Genomic DNA, 25,327 nt, shown 5'->3' on the forward strand with positions numbered 1-25,327 from the left:
GGCAACAACTTACTTCCCTATCTACTTTACCAGTATCTGAACATACATATATTTGTATGCGGCCACAAGTGTCTGATATTGGAAAATTTAACATCGAAAACCTAAATGAGAAGTTTGGGCATTTGATATTGGATCACAAGGTCGACTTATGGGACCTTGACTCTCAGGAGGAATATGTGTCACCACAGATATGAGGAGTACAAGGTTTGACCAGCTTATGCCACAAATTTCCACGAGATAAATTATGTTTCCGCTATAAATTTAGTAACAGAGTGTAGTTTAGATATTAATGATTTGAAGGAGTGTTATATGGAAGATTTTTTACTTTTCAAATAAAAATGTATAAAAGTAGCTCAACTATGAATTTGGTATGTCGTAGGTTTTCAGTGTAGGATGAGTGTAGAATTAGGTAAAGTGGCATGAATTAATTTGTGCTCTAAAATTAGTTAGGAACCATTTAATAACAAATTTTCAAATTGCAATATGATCTTATTATATTTTTCTTTAAAGATCAGTATTTATCTATTTTAATCACAAATCTAAGAAGTGCCTAGAGTGATATAATTTCTTATTGTGTATTTTTTTTAAAATGCAAAATTAAAAAAAAAAATGTTTGCATCTCAAAGATAAAATTGACAAAATAATATAGTCCAAATATAAAATAATAACATTACTTGAAATGCTTAAAAATATTTTAACCATGTAAATATATTCCTTTTCATTGTACATATTAGTTGACATTGAAATATTTTACTTAATATGGCATTGAAATATTTTACTTATGAAGTACATTGTTCATATTAATAAATTCCATGACAAGTTCCTCCATAATTAATAAATTATAAAATTTAGAAATCATGGTTGATGTTTTGAAATGTATTTTTATTTTTAAAATTTTAAATGCATTATTTTGTAAATTGATTATAAGTAAAATAGATGAAGCAAAAATATAAATTTGAGTGTTTTTTTAATCACTTAACAATTTTTGAAATATATTATACATCAAAAAATTGTAATTTATAGATTTAAAATTCCATCCATAATTTTTCACGTGATATATATATATATATATATATATCAAATGAGATTATAGTAAATGAATTCACAAATGCTTATTTCGTTTCATTTTATTTTGTATGAATTTATTTTTGAAAATTTTATTATCTATTATTTGTTTGTTTTTAATATTTTGCATTATATTTTGAATTTTTTTGTTCATGAAAAGAGTCTATAAAATAATAATCTATAAGGTTTATTAATCTAAGGCTTCATATTCCTAGGGTATAATATTATTCATAGAGTTTATAATATTAATCTTTAGGTTTATTATAAATCCATTGGGTTTATAATCATGGTGAATCATAGTCCAACGTCATATCGTGATAAATATTTTCTCAATATGAATATCAACCAATGTCGCATTTTGACAAGCATTGTCTCACTATGTAAATGAACCATGGTCAACCATGTTCCAACGTCACATTGTGACAAAGGTTGTCTCAACCATGGTCAATTATGGCTAACCATGGTCAAACATGGTCACCTAATGACAAAGATTGTCTCTTGGTCCAATGTCACATTGTCACAACCATGTTCATCCATGGTCAACCATTGTCCAACGTCGGATTGTGACAAAAACTGTCTCAATATGAAAATCAATCATGGTCAACCATATTCCAATGTTGCATTGTGACAAATATTTATCTTAGGGTTTATAATATTTATCTTAGGGTCTATATTCCTTGGGTTTATAATATTTATCCCTTGGGTTTAATATTATTCCCTTGGGTTTATAATATTTATTTTAGGGTTTATATACCTTGGGTTTACAATATTAATCCCTTGTGTTTAATATTATTTCCCTGGGTTTATATTATCAATATGTTGGGTCTTTAATCCTTTGGGTTTTTAGTATTAATCCCTTGGGTTTCTAGTATCGGTCCCTTTAGGGTTTATATACCTTGCATTTATAATATTAATCCCTTGAGTTTAATATTATTCTCTTGGGTTTATAATACCTTTGGGTGTAATCATGGTCAATCATGGTCACATTGTCACAAAGACTATCTATTGGTCCAACGTCACATTGTCACAACCATGTTCATCCATGGTCAACCATGGTCCAAAATTGCATTGTAACAAAGATTGTCTCAATATGGAGATCAACCATTATCAACGATGTTCAGCCATTGTTCAACGTCACATTGTGATAAACATTGTCTCTATGACAATGAATCATGGTCAACCATATTCCAACGTCGCACTGTGACAAATATTTATCTTAGGGTTTATATCCCTTGGGTTTATAATATTTATCCCTTGGGTTTAATATTATTCCGTTGGGTTTATAATATTTATCTTAGGGTTTATATACTTTGGGTTTATAATATTAATCTTTTGGGTTTAATATTATTCTGTTGTGTTTATATTATCAATCCGTTGGGTTTTAATCTTTTAAATTTTTAGTATTAATCCCTTGGATTTTTAATATTAGTCCCTTCGATTTATTTGGTTCATATTCCTAGGGTATAATATTATCCTTGAGGTTTATTATATTAATCCTAGAGTTTAATATAAATCACTTGGGTTTACAATCATGGTCATCCATGATCAATGATGGTCCAATTTCATAATGTGCCAAAGATTTTCTCAATATGAAAATCAACCATGGTCAACAATGGTCCAACGTCAAATTGTGACAATCATCATCTGAGTATAAAAATCAATGATGGTAAATCATGGTCAACCATGCTTATTTTAGGGTTTATTTGTCTCAATATGAAAATCAATCATGGTCAACCATATTCCACCGTCGCATTGTGACAAATATTTATGTTAGGGTATATATTCCTTTGGTTTAATATTATTCCCTTGGGTTTAATATTATTCCCTTGGGTTTATAATATTTATCTTAGGGTTTATATACCTTCTGTTTATTATATTAATCCCTTGGGTTTAATATTATTCCCTTGTGTTTATATTATTAATCCCTTGGGTTTTTAGTATTAATCCCTTGGGTTTATAATATCAATCCCTTTAGGGTTTATATAACTTGCATTTATAATATTAATCCCTTAGGTTTAATATTATTCCCTTGGGTTTATAATACCTTTGGTTTTAATCATGGTCAACCATGTCACATTGTGACAAAGAAAATCTCTTGGTCCAACGTCACATTGTCACAACAATGATCATCCATGGTCCAATGTTGCATTGTGACAAAGATTGTGTTAATATGGAGATCCACCATGGTCAACGATGGTCAGCCATTGTCCAATGTCGCGTTGTGATAAACGTTCTCTCAATATGAAAATCAATCATGGTCAACCATATTCCAAGGTCACATTGTGAAAAATATTTATCTTAGGGTCTATAATATTTATCTTCTGGTTTATATTCCTTGGTTTATAATATTTGTCCCTTGGATTTAATATTATTCCCTTTGGTTTATAATATTCATCTTAGTGTTTATCTACCTTGGATTTATAATATCTTCCTTGGGTTTAATACTATTCCCTTGAGTTTATATTATCAATATGTTCGGTTTTTAGTATTAATCCCTTGGGTTTATTATTCCCTTAGGTTTATAATATCAATCCCTTTGGTTTTTTTTGTTCATATTCCTATGGTATAATATTATTCACAGGGTTTATAATATTAATCCTAGGGTTTAATATAAATTGCTTGAGTTTAAAATCATGGCCATCCATGGTCAACGATGGTCCAATGTCAAAATGTACGAAAGATTGCCTCAATATGAAAATCAACCATGGTCCAACGTCACATTGTGACAAACATCATCTCAGTATGAAAATCAATGATGGTAAATCATGGTCAAGCATGTTTCTTTTAGGGTTTATAATATTTATCTTAGGGTTTTTATATATTCAGTTTATAATTTTATCCCTTGGGTTTAATATTATTCCTCTGAGATGTATAGCTATATCAAGAGTGAAATGAGTAGACTGTTTGCAAATTTCACCGCCTTTTTCTTTTCAACATTATGAAAAAATGCAAGACAATGCGAGAAGGGGTTGGTTGGAAAGCATGAATGGTCATGATCTTCTTGTTGATTTGAATTGGTGCAACTTTTTTCTTTAGTCTCGGTGTTTTTTGGAAGAGGCTAGCGTTTAATAACTGTGTTCTAGATGAGTGTTTAAAGTTGAATTTCCTATCAACCACATTTAAATTGTTGTTTGATTTTTACTAAATGTTTATTTCATAATTACTTCATTATTATTTATTAAACAATTATTAATATAACTGTTGATATTATCATTATTATTATTATGATTATTATGATTTTTAATTATTATTATTTAATATAATAGTAATAATATAATATTAATTATTATTAATATGGTTCTTATATTTATATTAATATTATTGATAATAACATTAATTCTTAATATTATTGATAATTAATATATGTGTTTAATATAGGCCTATTCATGTTTATCTACCACATTTATTAATGTGATTGTGTTAGTGTTAAAAATATTCGTTATAAAATGCTTACACATTCTAATCTTTGTGGTTGAGTCTCTTTCAAGGTGACCAAAAAACTATAAAATAGGAAAAAAGATATTACACTTGACTACTTCCTTCTTATTCGCGGTAAACATGACATGTGATAGCCTATGGATTTCCTTGATTCATGTTAAATATATACTATGGATTTACTTGATTCATGTTAAATATATACTTTCTATTGAATTTGAAGACTCAGTAGAAAGCTTTAAATTTATTTAGTTTTTTTTTAATGCTTGAATTTTTATTTATATTGATTTAGCATTTTTTTCATGTAAGTAATCTATATTAAATATAAAAAATTAAATATATAATAATATTTTTCTCTTGTGAATATATTATTTTTTAATAGAAATTCATTTTGAAAATGTAAGATTTAGATTTTTATAATAATGTAAACCCTATACAAATTTTCTATACATAAAAATATAAAACATAGAAACAAGTAATAATAGAAATCATGGAAATATTAATAATCATAATAATAATAATCATAAAAAAATAAGTAAAACTTGTTGGAAGTAATGTTTCCATGTGTTGTTGTGAGTTGGCATTGTGAGTTCTAAGCGTCAATCTAGAAGTTGTTGATTCCTATGTTATGAGTTGGAGTCGTGTCATGTCCAAGTCATAGATCCACATTCTTAGGATCTACATTTGTGGAAGTTAGAGATTTATGTCCTATATATGTGTAACTTTTGTGATCAATAAAATATAAAGTGAAGTGTAATTTGTGTGTGACAATGCTCTCTCTCTAATTTCTAACATGGTATCAGAGCCTGTTTTAGCTTGATTTTGTTATGATAAGGCCAGGAAGATGTGGTTGTTGTGAGAATAATTGATTAGATTATTATATCTTAGTTTGTGAAATTTTTTGTGTGCCTATGTGTGTAGATTTGTTTTTTGTCTGTAGCTCCTTCAAGCATCGTCAAATCCTTCCATCATTGTAAAGTTATGTTTGTGCTTATCTGCCTGAAACCTACAAATGAGTTAAATTCATGTCCAGACACTGCCATATCATAAATTTGCAAAATCGTGCCAATGAACTGTACATGTTGTTGCACAGATCTCAATTTGAGATCTGGATCTGAGATTTGGTGTAGATGAATTTCAGTGGCTAGTGATATATGTCAAAAGTGTTAAGATTGGAGGCAATGGTTAATGTTTTGCTAGCGAGTTGCCCAATTTTTATTCAAGCAGAGCCGCATGTCTCTTTCAAACCATAGTTGTCTATTGTTGTTCCCAGGGTTGAAGGCTCATGAAGAGGAATATGCTTGTGAGCTAGAAATTGTTGTGAGCCACTTTCTATTGCGAGACTCACTATTAATTTAGAAGGTTTTTTTTTAAGTTGATTTTCATGTAGAGGAAGTCTTCGCCTCTTTTAAAGTCAAACCATTTAATGTATTAAATATATATAAAATGATTTTTGACTTATGAAGGATTTGGGTATTAATAAATTGATGCAATGTTGATTTAAGAAAAGCCAAAGTGGGTGAATTTAAGCTATCACATTGAAATCAAGCCACTACTAGCAAAAGAAAGGATCCAATATCATAGAGGTTTCATTAGCCGGATCCATATTCAACATAGCTAGTGCGAAGATTTGCTTCGAAGATGGTGAAAAAATATTTATATTGGTAGAATTTCTTGTGGTGCAACTTTATGATGTTGTAGTGTTTTATTGTGAAAGTGTAGTGTTGAATATAAAATGATGCATAACCACCAAGAATATGCCAACTATTCAATAGACTAATGTGATGTGTCGTGCTTTTGGAGCATTAGTTACAGGTAGTTCTTAATTAGGTGATTCTTGTGTGTCCCGTTGTTCTCTGAGAGCGTCAGTATAGGTTATTTTATAAGGTCAAGTTGTAGAATTATTTGTTGAAAATTTTTGTAACCATAATTATATCATAGATAACTGATGAAGGTTGAGGAGGGTCGTAGATTCAACAGATGGTGGTAATTCTATAGAATGGTTTAGTATCGAGACTAACTGTTGCACTCAGGGAGGTTGAGCAGCGTTAATTCTGCAAAGTACGTCAATGATGGTCTGAAGCGGTTATATCTTAAATGGATCAAGTGGGAAGCTCGAAAGTGTGGTGAAGAAAAGAGGAAAAAACCATGAGATTTTAGAGTGGATATGAGTGTTAGTGATGACAATATTAGACAAAAATGACAAAGATTCATTTATTGTTCTAACGTGTGTTTCTATATTTGTTACATGTAAGCATTAAGGGAGGGTGTTGGAAGTAATGCTTCCATGTGTTGTTTTAAGTTATCATTGTGAGTTCCCAAGTGTCAATCTAGAAGTTATTGATTCCTATGTTATGAGTTGGAGTCGTGTCATGTCCGAGTCATAGATCCACTTTCTTAGGATCTAGTTTTGTCGAAACTAGAGATTTAAGTCCTATATATGTGTAATTGTTGTAATCAATAAAATATAAAGTGAAGTGTGATTTATGTGTGACAATGCTCTCTCTATAATTTATAACAAACTGCTTTTTCATGGGTAAGAACTTGTCTTCCTTAGACCTAAGGAAACATGTTAATGGCCAAAGGCCCACAGGCATTTCGCAGGAGCGAAATCTTGCCCCCTTACAAACTACTAGTGGGTAATGGCTTTCCTTGAATAATAGTGGTAATTCAGGTTGCATTCGCTAATAACAATCCTAATGGTTTTCCCCACTTCCAGTGTGACAACTGAGCTATTATAAACTTTCTTATTGTAAAAAAAAATTATTAACCAAAACAAGTTAAAAATAGATGCAAATGAACTGAAAATGAAAATGTTTTCTCACAGTAAACTTATCACTCTTTTTTACTCCCATATCAACATATAGTCCATAAAACCAATTATACTATTTAGTCATATAAAAAATATAAAAAAAACATAAAATTTAAAAACTATATATAAATTTAAATATAAATATAAATTTAATCCTAAATTATCATTAACTTTAAGTAAATAAAATAATAAAAAAATTACATCTAAAATAATAATAAATATCATTATTCCATTAAAAAAAATACAATAAAAATATTAATATATTTCATTAAAAAATAACACTAGATTACAACATTCAAATTCTTCCAATTAAAACAATCACCTACTCCCACGATGCTATGCCAGTGGTGAGAAGTGCAATAACAATAAAAGTAAAAGAAAATATAAAAATAAAAGTATATATAAAATAAAAATACATTAATTGCAAACAAGAAAATTGATACCTATGATCAATGCAGCCTTGTTTGACAATACATTCTCCACAGCTTTTCGAATATACACTCATCGACCATAAAGAAAGCCACCATCAGTAACGAACGAAAGAAAAGTGGGAGACCCATCATTATTATTACCTTTTGGTAATAAAGTTGCCAACATACAAACTAATCAGGCGATTCCTATTTCCAATCCCATACAAAATATATTGTGTCTGACATACGCCCCTTATAATACGTTGTTTTTTTCCTCTATAGTTAGGGCGCGTATTATATTTGCTTATCTATGGCGCATGTCAGAGCGTAATAAATTTTCTATGGGATTGGAAATAGGAATCGCCAATTAATCATAATGAGTCATTGGGAATTTCAAATCCTAAACACCCGGTTTAAACAACTCTACCCTGTTTCAGTCCTTTTAATATAAAATGTTGACGGTTCTGAAAAATTTTGATTTAAGGCCAGTCATCCCATGACGGGTAATTTTTCCGTCAAATGCCATGCCGGTGTTGACATCTTAGACGTAGAAAACGTACCATTGTAGTTAATTTAATTGTCATGATAATAAATCGAAAAAAAGAGTGCTTAACCATTCTGAATGATAGCTTAAGTATAATTAAGAACCCACGGTCACTACATTTTCCATTATTAAGATTACTCTGAAAAGTGGCAGCTTATGATCGCGAAAATGGAAAAATTTATCCACCAGATTCGTACGAAGAGCTTGTGTGGACCTTCTAGGTGGAGATAATGGAATATGTTGTCGTCAGTGATGTGGATACCCCATAGCATGATGGTTATTTAGCTAGCGCGGGTTAGCTTAAGTAAGTTTATAAGAGTAATTTTAAATGTCATACTTAAACAAATAGACTTTAATATATATATATATATTTTACTTGAAAAGTTTGGGGGTAAATTTTCTAAATATATTATTTTCTTATGTTTTTTCACAAATAATGATTTTTTAATTTTCATTTTTTTCTAAAAATTATTCATTTAAAATTTATAACATAAAATTATTTTATCTTAAAAATTAACAAAATTTTATAAACACCAAATAATTTATAAAATATTTTATGTAAACACTTATAAAATATTTTATAATTTGTATTTTACAAACTAGTGTTGTTCACCAAGATTTTTATACTTTATAATAATCATTTTTAATTTTTCACTAGTACTAATATAATAATATAAATGAATTAATGATAGAAATATAAACATATTGATTTTTTATTAAAAAATTTAACTAATAATGATTGTAATTATAACATCAATTCATCAAAATTATCGAGATTATATTACATTTATAAATATTATAAATTAGTGATTTTTTTTGGTTATTTCTTCTTTTATTTATTTTTATTATAAACCATTCCAAAACCAAAAAGGAGAAATGGTTTTTTCCAAAATTATTGGCATACTAAATACTATTTTTAACTCAATTTTATTTTATTTTATAAAGAATTGAAACACCCAATATTATTAGCTTTGTATAAAAATTAAATTGTCACTATAATAATATCTTACATATAGATGGGGTACTATTCTAATAATATCTTTCACATAGATATGATACTACCTTAAATAAGGAGTTGTTTTTAGTGTATTTTTTGGACTTTCCGCTGTGGGAATTTGGCAGAAAAATTTGAGGTGAAATCTTGATTTGTGTTATTTAAACTAATTTTTTGATATATCGATTGAACACCCTGAAAACCCATAAGGCACTTGGATACCCATCAACTTTGTGATTTCAATAAATTCCTGTAAGATTTTAGAGGTCTAAAATTCCTACCGCATTTTTTAAAGGAATTAGACCGGAAAAACCCACTAGAAAAGCTTCCAAAAAATTGCACTAAAAAAATAATAATGACATTTTATACATAGATATAATAGCATTATTATTTAATTTTCTATTCTTATGACAATTTTCTGGATTCTGAAAAATATAAATATATTTAAATTATTCATTATATATTCACCTTTTAAATATAATTTTTAATTACGCTTTTAATTAAAAACTCGTAAAAACTTAAATATGAACAAATTTAAATTTTTTAAACTTCGATATACAAGCTTTATCCCATGAATCCAAAGTTTTATTATTATTATTCATTTCACTAGAATAAACTTTGTTTCTCCAAAAAGTAGACATGTTATTAGTTTTATATAAGAAATATATCGGAGAATAAGGTACCATATACTAATATCTTACACATGAATAATATATTACGTTAATAGAGGATAGGATACCACTATGACAACACAAGTTGGAGATGTGTAATGTTTTTATCCTATTTTGGCCAATATTCTGCTTGATAGGATCATGGCTGGGATGATGTTTCTAGTCACCTCAGAGACTGCTCTTAGCATTCTGCCGAGCAACATCCTTTTGTAGATTAACAACATCCCACTATCGAGTAACCTCTTGAATTTTAGAACGCTTGCACTCAGTGGTTTGATAATGAACTTTTGTCCATGCCAAATTCATGGGAAGAAGTTACGCACTACATTGTCAAAGAATTTTAGAAAGCTTCTTAAGTCTTTCCTCAATCGTAGTCTCTTATGGAAAAGCTCGAGGCCCTAGAAAAAGACAACAAAGTTATTCAAAGTCTCATGGCTAAATATTTAAGGTTAGTTGCTTCCGACCCTGATGATTCATCTGATCTCGGATTTGGACTGAAGGATATTACCATTCACTACAGAAAAGAAGGCCATGCTTTTTCTCTGCAGCACGAATGAACTATTGCTGCAAAAAATAAGAAAATTTTCAAAGGCTTTCTGTAGCCTTTCACGACAATTTTTGTGAACTAGCTACTATTTTTGCCAATATTCAGTGCTCTTGTTCTACCAGTCCCATTTATGGAAATGTGGTAGCTAATAAGTGGTTAGCTCTTGCTACCACATTCTATAATCGTCAAGTCAATGAATTTCAAAATGAATTGGTTGAACAATGCGCCACATGCTCTGTTGCTCAATTTTCTCGTAATTCAAATCATAAAGATATTGCTAAACAAGCCAATGACATTCCTAGAGAGGAAGTTATTTTCTGTTCTTATTCAAAAAGAAGTATATAAATATCTTCAGGCTCAACAACAATGACTTGATGCGGCCATAAAACCACTTCAAGATCAACTAGCCTTCCTCATTAATATGTAGTCTAATAGCATTGAAAATTCTCTTGATCCTACATCGGCTCTTCCCAATCAACAATGACAGCCTCAACAATGTCAACAACGACAACCTCATCAGCTTCAATAACCACATTAGCCTCATTAGCCTCAAAAGCCTCATCAACCTCAACAACCTTAGCAGTTTCAACAAGCTTGACAACCTCCTTTGCCAAAAAATAGGGTAGGTTGTTGCCGCAACTGCAGAGGGAGACATAATCTGATCACATCATCTGTAGTTGGGCAGTCATATTCTCATCAAAACCAATTTATCCATAACTCTGATTTAAATTTTGGGGCTGCTCCATTTTCTCCATTGTAATCAAATATGCATCAGGCTTGTCCTCGGCCTCGGAACAAAGGAAAATCTGGTCAAAGCTAAGCTAGAAAATACATCTATACTGGTTGCCCATCGTTGATCCCTTCTCTTACTTGATGCACCTTTTAGGTAAAATGATGCCTTCTAAGCTAGATCACTGGATTAGCAATCTTGCTATCCACAATTTTTCTTATGTTCATTTACCTTTCGATCAAGTTAAGTTGTTGGGTCTTGGGCACAATTACATTCCTAGGCCTCTTCCTATGGCCAAAGAAAATATTTTAAGAGAATATGTAGTTTTTTCTAGATTATGCAGTCTGAGACGATATTTTATACTGTCTGATGAAGATATGTATGCTCTCTTCAGATTTCCTAATCCTACTTGGGAAACTCTTATAAACGATTCCAATTTAAACCATGTTCTTCCTTTTGGTCTAAACATTCTGCATAACAGGTTAGCTTCTGCAGATTTCTCGTTTAAACTTCGTTTTTTCATATCTCAATTGATTTATCTTATAAAACTTCATCGCCTTCCAATTGTAATTAAACCAGCTGATAAGAACTTGGGAATTGTTGTTATTGACAAGGACATGTATCTTACTGAAGCCCTTAGGCAATTATATGATTACAATTTTTATCGTCCAGTTGTAGCAGTTCCTTGGAGTGATCTTCGAGCTTCTCTACATCATCTTCATGCAAGATTCAGGAACTTATTGACTACTAACCAATGGAAATTATATATTTTGTAAATTCACATCTAGCATGCTAGACCTTGTGTTTTGTAGTTTATTTGGAAAGTGCAGAAAAATCCTTTAGTTGGTCTCCCTATTTTCTCTCTCTAAGTTCTTGCACCATAAGCTCTTGAGCACTTTTCTTGCACAACCAAATCATCTTCGAAATTCTCTTTCTCTTTTACATGCTATTAAAATAGAACGCTTTCCAGCAAATTCCTTTTTGGTAACTTTTGATGTAGACTCTCTATATCCGAGTATTCCTACTCAAGAAGGTTTGCTTGCATTACGAGACATGCTCTCTCAAAGCACTGCAACCTTGTTTATGCCAGAGGATATTGATTTCTTGGTTAGTGCAACTGAGTTGGTTCTTCGATGGCATTTTCTCCAATTCAGTGCATCCTTCTATTAGCAGATTCGTGGCATTGTTATGGGAAGCAACTTTGTTGTAGTATATGCCTATTATTTCTCTACCATCTTGAGAAAGAAGTTAACCAAAGAATGCCTTCTTCAGAAATCAAATTCTTCAAGCAGTTTATTGATGATGGTTTTTCGGTTTGGTCCAACTCTCCAAAGACAGACTGCTTGCCTATTTAGAATGTTATCAATCCACATGTCCTCGTAATATTCCTATCACGTCTTCTATTTCTTCTACAAGTGTCAATCTACTGGATGTCCTTCTTTTCAAAGATCCTGTTAAACACACACATGGCAGAAATAGTATGGAAGATAAAACATGAGAGTTCATTTTTTATTAATAGAACATATACATTTATAGTACATGGTCTGACCGTTGGGTTCCACATCCCAAGGTCTCTTGGATTTCCTTAGTCTATTCCGCTTCCACACTAACCCATAGAGGATTAGGTGTCCAACATTCCTCCCCTTAATCAGAAGGGTTATGTATGAGTGCAAGAAGAGAGTTGTAATATAAAATGTGCAAAAAATGCAAGGCAGCACTAGGCGGAATGTGCTCTCTGAAATGTTGGTATAAAGGACAGTGGTTTAAGGATGACCACCAACAGTGGAATGCTTAGTGTAGTTCCTGGAACTCTTCCAAAACTGGCAAGAAGCTGAAGTCTTCTACTAGAGGAAGTTCTCCTGATGTTTTGAACAGGGAAACCTTCAACCATGAAAGGGAGGTCTCACCCCGCATAAAAGGGAGAACTTCAACTTGAAAGGGAAGTCTCAACCTGTGATGGTTTAAGGATGACCAACAACTCTGGAATGCTTAATGCAATTCCTGGAACTCTTCCGAAAACTGGCAAGAAGCTGGAGTCTTCTATTAGAGGAAGTGTCCCCAATTTTGTTCCTGGAATTCTTCCGAAATTGGTAAGAAGCTGAAGTATTTTGCTAGAGGAAGTGACCTAGATTCTTTGAAGATGCATTACCAAATGAAGGCATGCTCAAGGGCATCTTTGTCTCTAGCTACAACTCTGAAATTGGTGTGGCAGGTTATGGCTCAGGCTCGCTTGATGTGACTTTGAAGCTTGTAGATGACCATCATTCCCCCCCTATCATACACAAGGTGAGATGAAGGAGAAAACTCAACCGCAAGACTGTTCAATACTCTAGAAAAAGTTCTGACATGTGATTGGAGTATCTTCTTGGCAGTTGATGCCCATTGCCAAGAAGCGATCCATCCAAGATGAATCTTTGTTCTTGCAGGATGTTTGTTTCTAAAGCCTCTATGTGAAGAATGGGTGGTTTTATGACAATGCTTACATGGATGAAGATAAAAACAATGATCTTTCAAATGGCCAACTCGGTCACAGTGTTGGCATTTCACAATCTGTTGTTGTTGTTGTGGAAAAGGAGCAAAATCTAGAACTGCTGGATGTGAACTGTCATGAAGGAATCTAGCACTCTAAAACTGAATGGGCTTTGAGTAGTCTGGAATATGAAAGGACAAGTCTTTCTCATATCCGAGGCCAGTTCTTTGTTTGTTGTGGACAAGCTCTTCCCAAGGTCTGATGATGGGCTTGGGAAGTGCAAGCTGAACTTCTGCATATGCATGTAACCTTGCTACTTTATGGGATTCTGTTTCAATCTTCTGAACAGAAATAGGTTCAGAATGACTCCTCTGTTTTAATTCTTCTTGCTGTAGTTGAGATTCGAGCTGCAAAAAATCAATTTTCTCTTGGGCATTTTGTAGACAGGCCTGAATGTTTGTGAGAGAAACTTTTCTGATTTTTAATGTATCATGAGTAGTAGACAATATCAAAGTTTTGAGGAACTCTAATACTTCACTGATTCTGGCCATTTTTTTCTTTAATGTCAGAATTAAACCTTAAAAATTGATCATAACTACTACTCAATGCAGAAAAGTAATACCTACTAGCAATATCCTTTATAAATGTGCAGCAAATGATCAGCGTGCAACCAGCAAGCACCAATTACAATCCATTACATAAAATTAAGAGTTTACTCATGACGAGCACTATGTTCTAACAATAAAATCGACTAAACTTTTCTCCACAAAAGATTACTTTTATTTGTCAAAACAATCATTATCTTTATACAACCCACCAAACTCTTATGAAGCAGTCGAATCAAGGAACCAATGCATATATATATAGACAAAAACTATAGTGAGTTTTAAATACAATGCCACAACTAGGGCAGCAACAACTACAAACTTGCTTGGATCCTTCAAATACTCCTTCACTTTCTCGGCCAATGGAAAAGAATAGTCAAGATAAATGGCGACTGCTAATACATTCTTGTAACCATTGATGATAGCATGTGGAACAACTACAATTGTCGGATTATAGATCGCCAGAGAAAGAGTTCTTTATTTTGATGGACATCTCGACTTCGACAATACTTTTACTGAAAATAAAATCAATTACTATAAGCCCAATACCAACATTGTACATATACATGTATATCAGTGCTTGAAACCTTTTCTCCTTCGACAAATGGCTAACAATAATGCACAACCACCTTCTTACAAAACCTAAAGTTTCAATAATTCTATAGAGAGCCTCATCCTACACAATAGTACAACAGATGAAACAATCTACAGAAATTTCCCCTTTGTCTAGTGGAGAGATGGAAAATATTGATTCAGGTCTAATCTACAATCAACTTTTGTATGTGGGTTCACCTCCTTTTTCCAAGCCAACATTTAGTTCATACAAAGCTATGAGATCTACGGTCCCTTTGTGAGAGATTCCCTCAAAATAGATTAAAAACTAATTTTCAAATGTGCATAGTCTCAATGAAATTGCATTTGTTTTTTTTTTTAAATTATAGATCAATCTAGGGCTTTTTTGCAACTAACTATGCGCATTTCCCATGAGAATGCTCTGTTGGACATGTTTTCCAAGAGGGCCCAAATTTGTGTGATTCTCCTTGTTATAGAACACGGTTGAGCTTATCTATTGTAGATGTCATCCAAGTTGCAGATGCACGCCATAGAATCTAAAATCAGCATATATTCTCCACTTGCACAGTGTGACATAGGCATATTCCATCTTTGCAATGTCATTATATCGTAGTGTCATTATAGCTCGATAGGGCTTTTAAATTCAGTGGTTGCAAGGCCATAAAAATGTATGCAGTATCGCAACCACCATTGCAGCAGATTTACCAGCAGCAAGCCGGTGTTGTTCAGTCAGACCAACAATTCAATGCACAGCGTAGGGAATCAAAGACATATTTTCAAGATTAATGTTTCACTTGCAGAGTTCAAATTTTTTCTCCAATGCAAAGCATATATCAGTCAACACGACCACGCAACACCATGACTTTCAAAACTATTCAATGTAGTCAAACACACCATTGCACTACTGCATATGAAATTCAATACACAACATTACACTGTCAGGTAGCAAACCACATATAGTTGAGATGAATGGTCTCAACCTCAATGCATAACAGTTCACTATGGCAGTGGTTTTTACCTCCACAGATTTAATGTAGCGTTCATCTCTGATACCAATTTCACCCTCGCAGCTGCTTTGGAAATTATATTACAGTCTCGGCTTCTCCATTAAGGTTGAATCCTCCTTAGAAGAAGACTAGTAGCCTATAGCGGATCAAGCTCCAGAATCAGTAAGTCATTCACAAATCACTGTAGAAGTATCAAAACTCTCTCTAAACAATATTTTTTTTAACATACCAAAATATAACAACTTGTATTCCCGTGTGCAGAGAATAGACAAACATTTTTCTTTATGCTGGATCAATTGCAAAGTCTTTTCTGGAGCTATGAGACTGATCTTGAGTGAATCAAAACATTTGAATCTCGAATAGCTTTTTGTCTTAACATGCACAATGAAGTTGTGAGGGCTTTGTGATTACCTCCTAATGAACACAAAAAGTGTTAGGATATTCCGACACATAGGAAATAGTTAAGTACAACTTGGTCTAGTATAGAGTTAGGTAAAGTGTGTTTCTTTACTATGTACATTTTGTAACTTACAATCTGATGGTCACGATATGTAGTGATCCGACGGTTCATTCTCTCCTCGGTATTACCGACACTTGATTTGTGGCTTAACAACCGATTGGTCCATGATCTCTATTTAAAGAGCATGGAGGGTCATTTGTAGGGTAATCTGGCTATGAGAGAAGCATATGTAAATTTTCATTATTTTATTAATAAATTGCCTGAAGTGGCCGTGTTGGCTCAGGCTGTGGACTGTTTCCCTCTTTGAGGGTTTTAACCACGTCAAAATACTGGTGTATTGATCTGTGATCTATTTGTGAGCGGAGTCCTTTGGTGTTCTGTCTGAGGAACTTACCCTGTAAATTCCTACATGGTATCACAGCTATTTGAGGGCCGTGTCCATTGGTGATCCAAATCTCAGGCTGGTAGAACTGCATCCGACTACCGTTTCCTAGATCTACTATTTCTGACTGCTTTCAGGCTAAGAGGATTGATCTGTTGTGTTGGGAGCATCTGTTCCAGTGAGGAACCCCTTTCGTTTCACGCGAAAAGGTTTCTGGTAGCCCTAGCTGCGTCATTTTTAAGATCTGGAGGTATACAGTGTTTATTTGTAGTTTACAGTTATTTTATCTCTGTTTATTTCGGTTTCGGTTTATTTAGCTTTTTTATTACCGGATCTATACCTTTCATTTCTGCGTATGCTCTTTGCCCTGTGACTCTGTGCGATCTGGGCAAATCAGAAACAGAAAGGAAGGATTTTTCTCATGCGCATGCTCTTTTCCGCTGCGCCTTAGTGTGATCTCGAAAAATCAGAAACATTGAGGAAAATATTTAGTTTCCGACTAAAGCTAACTTTGAGCCACAAGGTTCGTTTTTGAAAATATCTAGTTTCCGGCTAAAGCTAACTTCGAGCCACAAGGTTCGTTTTTTTTTGTATGTCCGTGTTGGGTTTTGTGTTTTTGTTTTGTAGGGAAAAAGAGCTTTCTCAAAGCAAGCACGCAACCCAAAGCATCAACCCCCCCTCTCTCTCAAACTTTTTGTATAGCTCACTTGGTGCAAAGCTAATTTATGAGAGTAGAGGTCTTGGGTTCAAGTCTCCATTTTGTGGGGGCGGATTTTTCATTTCCGCACATTTCTGCACTTCGTCGGCAACTTCATCAAATTGTCTTCAAAAATCCATAACTTCTTCATTCGGAAGCCGTTTTCAGAACCTTTTCTTTTTTAAATAACCTTATTTTTTGAGATCTTTCCACTGAAACACTTAGTTTCAGCATCTATAGCTTCAGTTTTTTTTTTTAAATGGAAAGTCCATGTAGAGTTATTCTGGACAACACCAACTACTTCCAATGGTGGTCCTACATTGTGGATTTACTTAGAAGTAAAGGTCTTTACAGAACAGCCATAGGCCAAGAGACCAAATCGAAAGATGAAGACAAGGCAGCTAAATGGGAAAATAGGCAAGACCAAGCACGTGGGTTGATAGGGATGTTTATTTTTCCAAATCTTAGATTCCATATTGCAGAACTTGATACTCCTGATGAAGCAATGAAACAGATTACTAAAGTCTTTGGAACTAAAAATGAACTTAAAGCCCATCAACTTCAAAATGAATTGGTTACATTGGACCCCAATAATTTTTCTTGCATTGAAGATTTTTTGTCCAAGTTCAAGACCCTTAGACTTCTCTTGGAAGGTGTTAAGGTTAAGAAAGAAGATAGTAGCCTTATCTACTCCATTCTTACTAAGTTGGGACCAGCCTATTCTGTGTTTGTTTCCACCTTCCATTCTACAAGAGAAGCCTTCATTTCTCAAGGACAAACTTACAAGTCCCCTTCCTTTGATTCCTTTTGTGATTCTTTAATAAGAGAACAAGAAAAACTCTTACACCTTGGTCTTCTTCATCTTGGAAACTCTTCTAAGAAAGTGTTAGCCACCTAGCAGCAACCAAATCCAAAGAATCCTAAGAAGTTGTATCCTGAAAAGAATGGTCCTAAACCAAACAAGGGTCCTAAACAATTTCAGCTTCAAAATGAAAAATCATTTCAACAAAATGATAAGACAAATAAAAACAAAGGGAAGAAGACTGATAGACATTGCAACTTTTGTAATCGAGATGGCCACTTAGAATCCAAATGCTTTAAGAAGATGGAAGCATTGGAAGCAGCAATGAAGAAGCATAACATCCATTTGGAGCAATCTTCAACTTCAACTTCATCTTCAGGAATGGCACTTTCTGCATGTGGTTGTCAAGCATCTCGGTCTGGCTATGCACTAAATGTATCTTCTTCTTCTCATTCTCATGAGTGGCTCATTGATTATGGAGCTTCTTATCACATGGCCAAAAACAAAGCCATATTTTCTTCTTTAAATGATTGTAACACCAAAAATATATATGTTGGTGATGATAGATCTCTTAGTGTTGTAGGGACTGGAACTGTTCATCTAGACAATGGTCAGTTTAATGATGTATTATGTGTTCCAACCTTATCCTGCAACCTTCTATCTATATATCAGATAACTCATTCAGGTGAAGGTAAAATCGTTGAATTTTCACCTCACGATGTTGTAATTAAGGACCTAAGAGATCCTAGACAGATTTTAGCTACTGGCATTGCTGATGATTCTACAAGGTTGTATAAGTTTCACAACTTTGGGTCATTAAATCTTCCCTCAGTATTTGTTGCTCATAATGATGAAGTGAGAAAACTTTGGCATGAGCGATTTGGTCACTTAAACTATCGCTCTCTTCAGAATCTATGTAAAGAAAATATGGTGACATGTCTTCCAATGGTATCTTGCAGAGATGGTGTTTGTTCCGAATGTGTACTCGGAAAACATCATCGGGACAGTTTTGAAAAACGTGCCTCTTGGCATGCCTCAGCCCCTTTACAGCTTGTGCATAGTTATTTATGTGGTCCACTTCCAGTTGCTTCATTCTCTAGCTACAAGTATTTCTTAACTTTCATTGATGATTTCTCCAAACGCACTTGGGTATACTTCTTAAAACTCAAGAGTGAAGTATTTAACATGTTCTTAGCCTTTAAGGCCTTTGTTGAAAAACAATCTGGACATAAAATTCTTAAGCTAAGATATGATAATGGCGGAGAATATGTTAAAAACACATTCATCAACTTTTGCACTGAGAATGGAATTCAAATGCAACATACTGTTCCATATACTCCACAACAAAATGGTGTAGCTGAAAGGAAGGATCGCACCTTAAAGGAAATGGCTAATTGTATGCTTCAATCTAAAGGACTTAGTCTTAATTATTGGGCAGAAGCAATTAACTGTGCAAATTACATAATAAATCGCACTCCTACTAAGGTTTTAAAGAATATCACTCCAGAAGAAGCATGGAGCTCAATCAAAACAGATGTAAGTCACTTTCGTGTTTTTGGAAGTAAAGCATGGACCCATATTCCAGATGAGAAACATAAAGCTTTAGAACCTAAGAGTGAAAAATGTATTTTTGTTGGATATTCTGAAGATGTCAACGGATATAGACATATTCCACTTAAGTCCAAAAATGTTATCATTAGAAGAGATGTAAAGTTTGTTGAAAATATATCGGCCTGCAAGCCTAGTTCGGCGATGTGCCACCTCTCCCTATCTCTTCTACTTTTGAAAATATTTCTTCTTCAGATGATGAAAGCGAGGATGAAAATCCTCCCCCACCTTCTCAGGATCCTCCTTTAGCTCCTCATCTTCCAAAATGGGTCCATTCTACTCAGGATGCAGTAGGTGATCTTGCCGGTGATCCTACAGATCAACGACATACACGTTCTCAGTTCGAGAGAGCCTCTTCTTTACTGGCTCAAGCTTCAGTGAATTATGATCCTGACACCTTTGCAGAAGCTTAAGGTCATCCAGATTGGGAAGCAGCTATGAATGAAGAATATCATTCATTATTGGCAAATGATACATGGGATCTTGTTCCTCTACCAAAGGGACGAAAACTTGTTAGATGCAAATGGGTTTACATGGACCAGATGGGAAAGTTGATAAACATAAAGCTCGTCTTGTTGCTAAGGGTTTTTCACAAGTTGAAGGCATTGACTACATTGAAACCTTCTCCCCTGTTGCCAAAATGAACTCTATCCACTTTGTTCTTTCCCTTGCTGCTTCTTTCAAATGGGAAGTCCATCAGATGGATGTTAAATCTACCTTCTTGCATGGGGACTTGCATGAAGAAATCTATATGGAACAACCTATTGGCTTTATACAAACAGACTCCAACCTTGTATGTCGGCTTAAGAAATCCCTTTATGGTCTCAAGCAAGCTCCTCGAGCTTGGTATGCCAAAATGGATAACTTTCTTTTAGAATCTGGCTTCTCTAGGTGTCATTCTGACAATACTGTCTACACCAAGAAAGTGGGAAAGTCCCTTATCATTCTTATTCTTTATGTTGATGATCTTATCCTGACTGGTAGTGATCCCAACCTTATAAACCATGTGAAGTCTAGCCTTAAAAGGAAGTTTGAAATGACAGACTTAGGACACTTACATTATTTTCTCGGTCTTCAAGTCTTGCAATCCAAGGAAGGTATTTCCCTTTCTCAGTCCAAGTATGCCTGTGATATTCTACGCCATTTTCACATGGAAGACTGTAAGCCAGCCCCTTCTCCCTTTCAGTCTGGATTCAAACTTTCAGTCACTTGTACTTCTCCTGAAGTTGATGCTACCTTATACCGTCAACTTGTAGGAAAACTTTTGTATCTAACCCATACTCGTCCTGACCTTTCCTTTTCCATTGGCCTTGTTGCTCGGTTTATGAAAAACCCACATGAAAGTCATTGGAAAGCAGCTAAAAGAATACTTTGTTATGTTCGAGGTATAGTTCAGTTTGGGATTCATTACAGTGCCGAAGCAACTCCTCTATTGGTTGGTTTCACTGATTCCAATTGGGCTGGTGACCCTGATGATCAGAAGTCTACTACAGGTTATGTGTTCACTCTTGGTTCAGGACCTATTACATGGGCTTGCAAGAAACAAGGTGCCATTTCTCTTTCTTCAGCAGAATCAGAGTATCGTGGTGCCGTAGAAGCTAGTAAGGAAGCCTTGTGGCTTCATCAGATCCTGCCAGAGTTTGGCTTTCAGCGGCAGCATCCGACTACACTTTAGTGTGATAATCAAAGTGCCATTCAGCTATGCAAAGATCCAGTCCAACATTAGCACAACAAACACATTGAACTGCACATGCACTTCATCATAAAGCTCATTCACGACCATGTTCTTGAAGTGCAATATTGTTCAACAGATGATCAAGTTGCAGACATCTTTACAAAGGCTCTCACAGAGGCGAAGTTCACTAAACTTAAATTTATGGTTGGAGTTCAGGAAGTTGTCACTAAGGGGGGAATAGGCTATAGTGCCTCCTTCCTTCTCCTATTGTGTCATATTTGTAAATCCTTCAATCCTATCCCAAGTTGTTCTAAAGGGGGGATGTTAGGATATTCCGACACATAGGAAATAGTTAAGTACAACTTGGTCTAGTATAGAGTTAGGTATAGAGTTAGGTAAAGTGTGTTTATTTACTATGTACATTTTGTAACTTACAATCCGACGGTCACGATATGTAGTTATCTGACGGTTCATTCTCTCCTCGGTATTACCGACACTTGATCCATGGCTTAACACCCAATTGGTCCATGATCTCTATTTAAAGAGCATGGAGGGTCATTTGTAGGGTAATCCGTCTATGAGAGAAGCATATGTAAATTTTCATTCTTTTATTAATAAATTGCCTGAAGTGGCCGCGTTAGCTTAGGCCGTGGACTGTTTCCCTCTTTGAGGGTTTTAACCACGTCAAAATACTGGTGTATTGATCTGTGATCTGTTTGTGAGTAGAGTCATTTGGTGTTCTGTCTAAGGAACTTACCCTGTAAATTCCTACAAAAAGGAGATAAATATTCAAAGGCGTTCAATGCATATAGAACACATAATTTGATTATAGGGTTACGACACAGAGTATCAACATTTCTTATTCCTGAATTTCTCTGGTTGATGTTGCTGCCAAATTGAGGCTTAACTTAGCCACTCCCATGCTAGATGCTCGGAGCATTGTTGCAAAATCAATCTTTATGCTTTCTCTTGGAATCAAATATAAACTAAAATCAAAATGAAAATCATAGAGATCAAGGAACACATTTGTTCTTCTTGGTAGAATCTTGTTTCTTTTTCGATGCTCTAAGTTTCATCAAGGTATGAGATCGATTAACCACAGGCATTGGTAGAAAGGAAGGATGAGTCTGAAACAAAATGGCAGACAAAGAATCAAGACATATTTTCTATCAAGGGAAAGAGGTAGAGGACATAGAATAATTGCAGTGGAGTTACGATGTAGAAACCTACATTTGAAATCTGCGCTCTAGCTCCATACCATGTTAGTGATCTCAGTTTCAGCAATATGGGCAGAACATAGGCAGAATAGGCAAATAGGCAGAAAAGGGAGTTACAAGGGCAGGGATGCTAAAAATAGGGCTAGCGAAATGACAGAGGTTCCACCTAGAATTTAGCTGAGAAAATACACATGAAATGCATAAGTGAAGGCAGAAATTACCTACACATAAAGGCCATAAAACAAATGGCTCAAAGTAATTATGCAACGGAGGAATACACCTGTTTTGATACCATGTTAAACACACACATGGCAAAAAGAGTATGAAAGACATAACATGAGAGTTCATTTTTTATTAACAAAACATATACATTTATAGTACATGGTTTGACCATTGGGTTCCACATCCCAAGGTCTCTTGGACTTCCTTAGTCTATTCCGCTTCCACAATAACCCATACAGGATTAAGTGTCCAACAGATCCAGATTTTCAAACCTCTGGAAATCTTTCTAGAAAATGCTATCAAAAGCCTCTTAATGCTTATTAGAACATTCTTTTCACTTCTTGGCATCCTCGACAGCAAAAAGTGGCATATGTGGCTAATAAATAAAAAATATATCTTCTTAGAGAAAGTAACCTATTTGGTTTTCAGAGCTTAGGAGGTTTTTTTATACTCGACTTCGATCTAGAGGATATCCACCTGATTTTTTTCAGTTTTTTTTTTGAAAGGTTTATTGGGATCAGAGGGTAGCTCTATTGCATCAAGTATATGCGCGGGGTCCTCTTCAATATTCAGGCCTCAAAAGGGCCCCCTTGGTGCTAAAGTTGGATCTTTATGAAGCCACTCGATTTTTAAACCTTGGAGGGACCCTAAACCCTAAACTTTATGGAGACTTCCAGCGTTACCCTTTATTGTAGTGTATTCCTAAGCCTTTTATCTATTGGAGAAATATGCACAAAATTGGAACCTTCATCATGAGAAGTTCAGATCATCAGACTTAATTTTTTTTGAGGGGAAATTTCTTATTTGATTCCAATACGACTCACCAATTCCACAATTTTAGCCCCTCCCCCCGACGCTTGAGGGAGAAATTTTTGGAGCCGTTTTCGCTAATTATAGCATATTTTATGCTATTTTTTAGCATTCTTAGATTGATTCTTCATCAATGATCTATGCCACTATTTTTAGGCTATTTTTCTGCCAATTAATCTAGTTATTGTTTTCGGTTGAATTTTTCCACCTTATTTTTAGGAATTTTTTAACCGTTTTTGTTTTATCAACGGTCCATTTTTTGACCGTTTCATGAGCACTACTCCTATCCTTTTTCTATTTAAAAAAACTTAGTAAAAATATTTCTTTGTATCATCAATGAGTCCTTTGGGACAAAATCTAGTTTTATAATATAAAGAATTCTTTTTTCCGTATATTATGCCTCCTTTTACTTAATATTTTCAAGTTTTATGTGATGATGGTTTCTTGATGCACTATATCATTTATTATGATGCATTGCGAGGAAAATTTTAAGGATGGAAAATTTTCTTGAAGTTTAAAAACATTGGCGAATCTCACTAATCCCTAATATGCAAACTATAAAAATTTTATTGATATATTTGTAAAATTATTCAAATTTATAATGATTTTATATATAGTCTCTATATAATGTTGGCAATTTTTAAGGTAAAATTATTTTATATTCTAAAATTTGGGCGAATCGTCTTTTATAAAATTGGAAATTGGCAAATCTTTTTTGTGGAAAAATCATGGAAAATTAGCCCACTAGGTGAACATTAGCCCCCAAAAATTTTCCATGATGCATTTTATTTTCTAAAGCACTGCTGCATAATTAATTATTTATGAAATTTTCAAATGGTAAAATTTCCATTACACTATTTGACCCCCAACTCTCAGTGTTATCTTTGGTCTAACAAAGTTTCCCACATCAATTAGCAGTTTTATGACTATTTTTATTTTTAAATATATTTGTGTTCGAATCGAATAGGTCTATCAGTTTTGTAGTTTTAGTCGACTCTTTTTTTGTCGGCTCCCTTCTGCTAGTCAGGTCTAAAGTATTTCCCTTCTAAAATACCTAATGGATTATTTCATTCAATAAATGATCTTTATCTTTGACTTGATTTGCTTGTGTAATAAAGATTTGAAGTTTATTTATTGTTGTGGCCATTGGTTACTATACTTACTTATGTAATCAATAGTTTTATTTTTTTTCAAACTCTACTTATTCACCTTCTTAATTAAATAAAAATAAACCAATGTACATCAATCTAGAGGTGAGATTACCACAAAGTGGCTTTTAGACTCACCCATGGTTACTAGCGCCCCGAAAGGTTTTCACTACTAATCATGCCAAACAAGTTGTATTTTTTAAGGTGGGAACCATTTACAACCCTTAATATTTTGAGTTGCATTACCTTATAAGGTAAAATGTATTCTATGAAAAAATATGCTAACCATGTTGATTTGAATTTTTTAGGCTTCTCTTTGACTCACTATCATATAGGAGTGAAATCATCTCCTAGCTTTAATGTTTTGAATCTACTATCACTATCCTACGACATTTTTTGTTGATTTCTTTGTGCTAGGGTCCTATACTTTATAGGATCAATTG

The sequence above is a fragment of the Pinus tabuliformis genome, chromosome 4_1, assembly GCF_031772625.1.
Source record: "Pinus tabuliformis cultivar Carrire ecotype Pingquan chromosome 4_1, CPIR1, whole genome shotgun sequence".
NCBI classification, from domain to species: Eukaryota; Viridiplantae; Streptophyta; class Pinopsida; order Pinales; family Pinaceae; genus Pinus; species Pinus tabuliformis.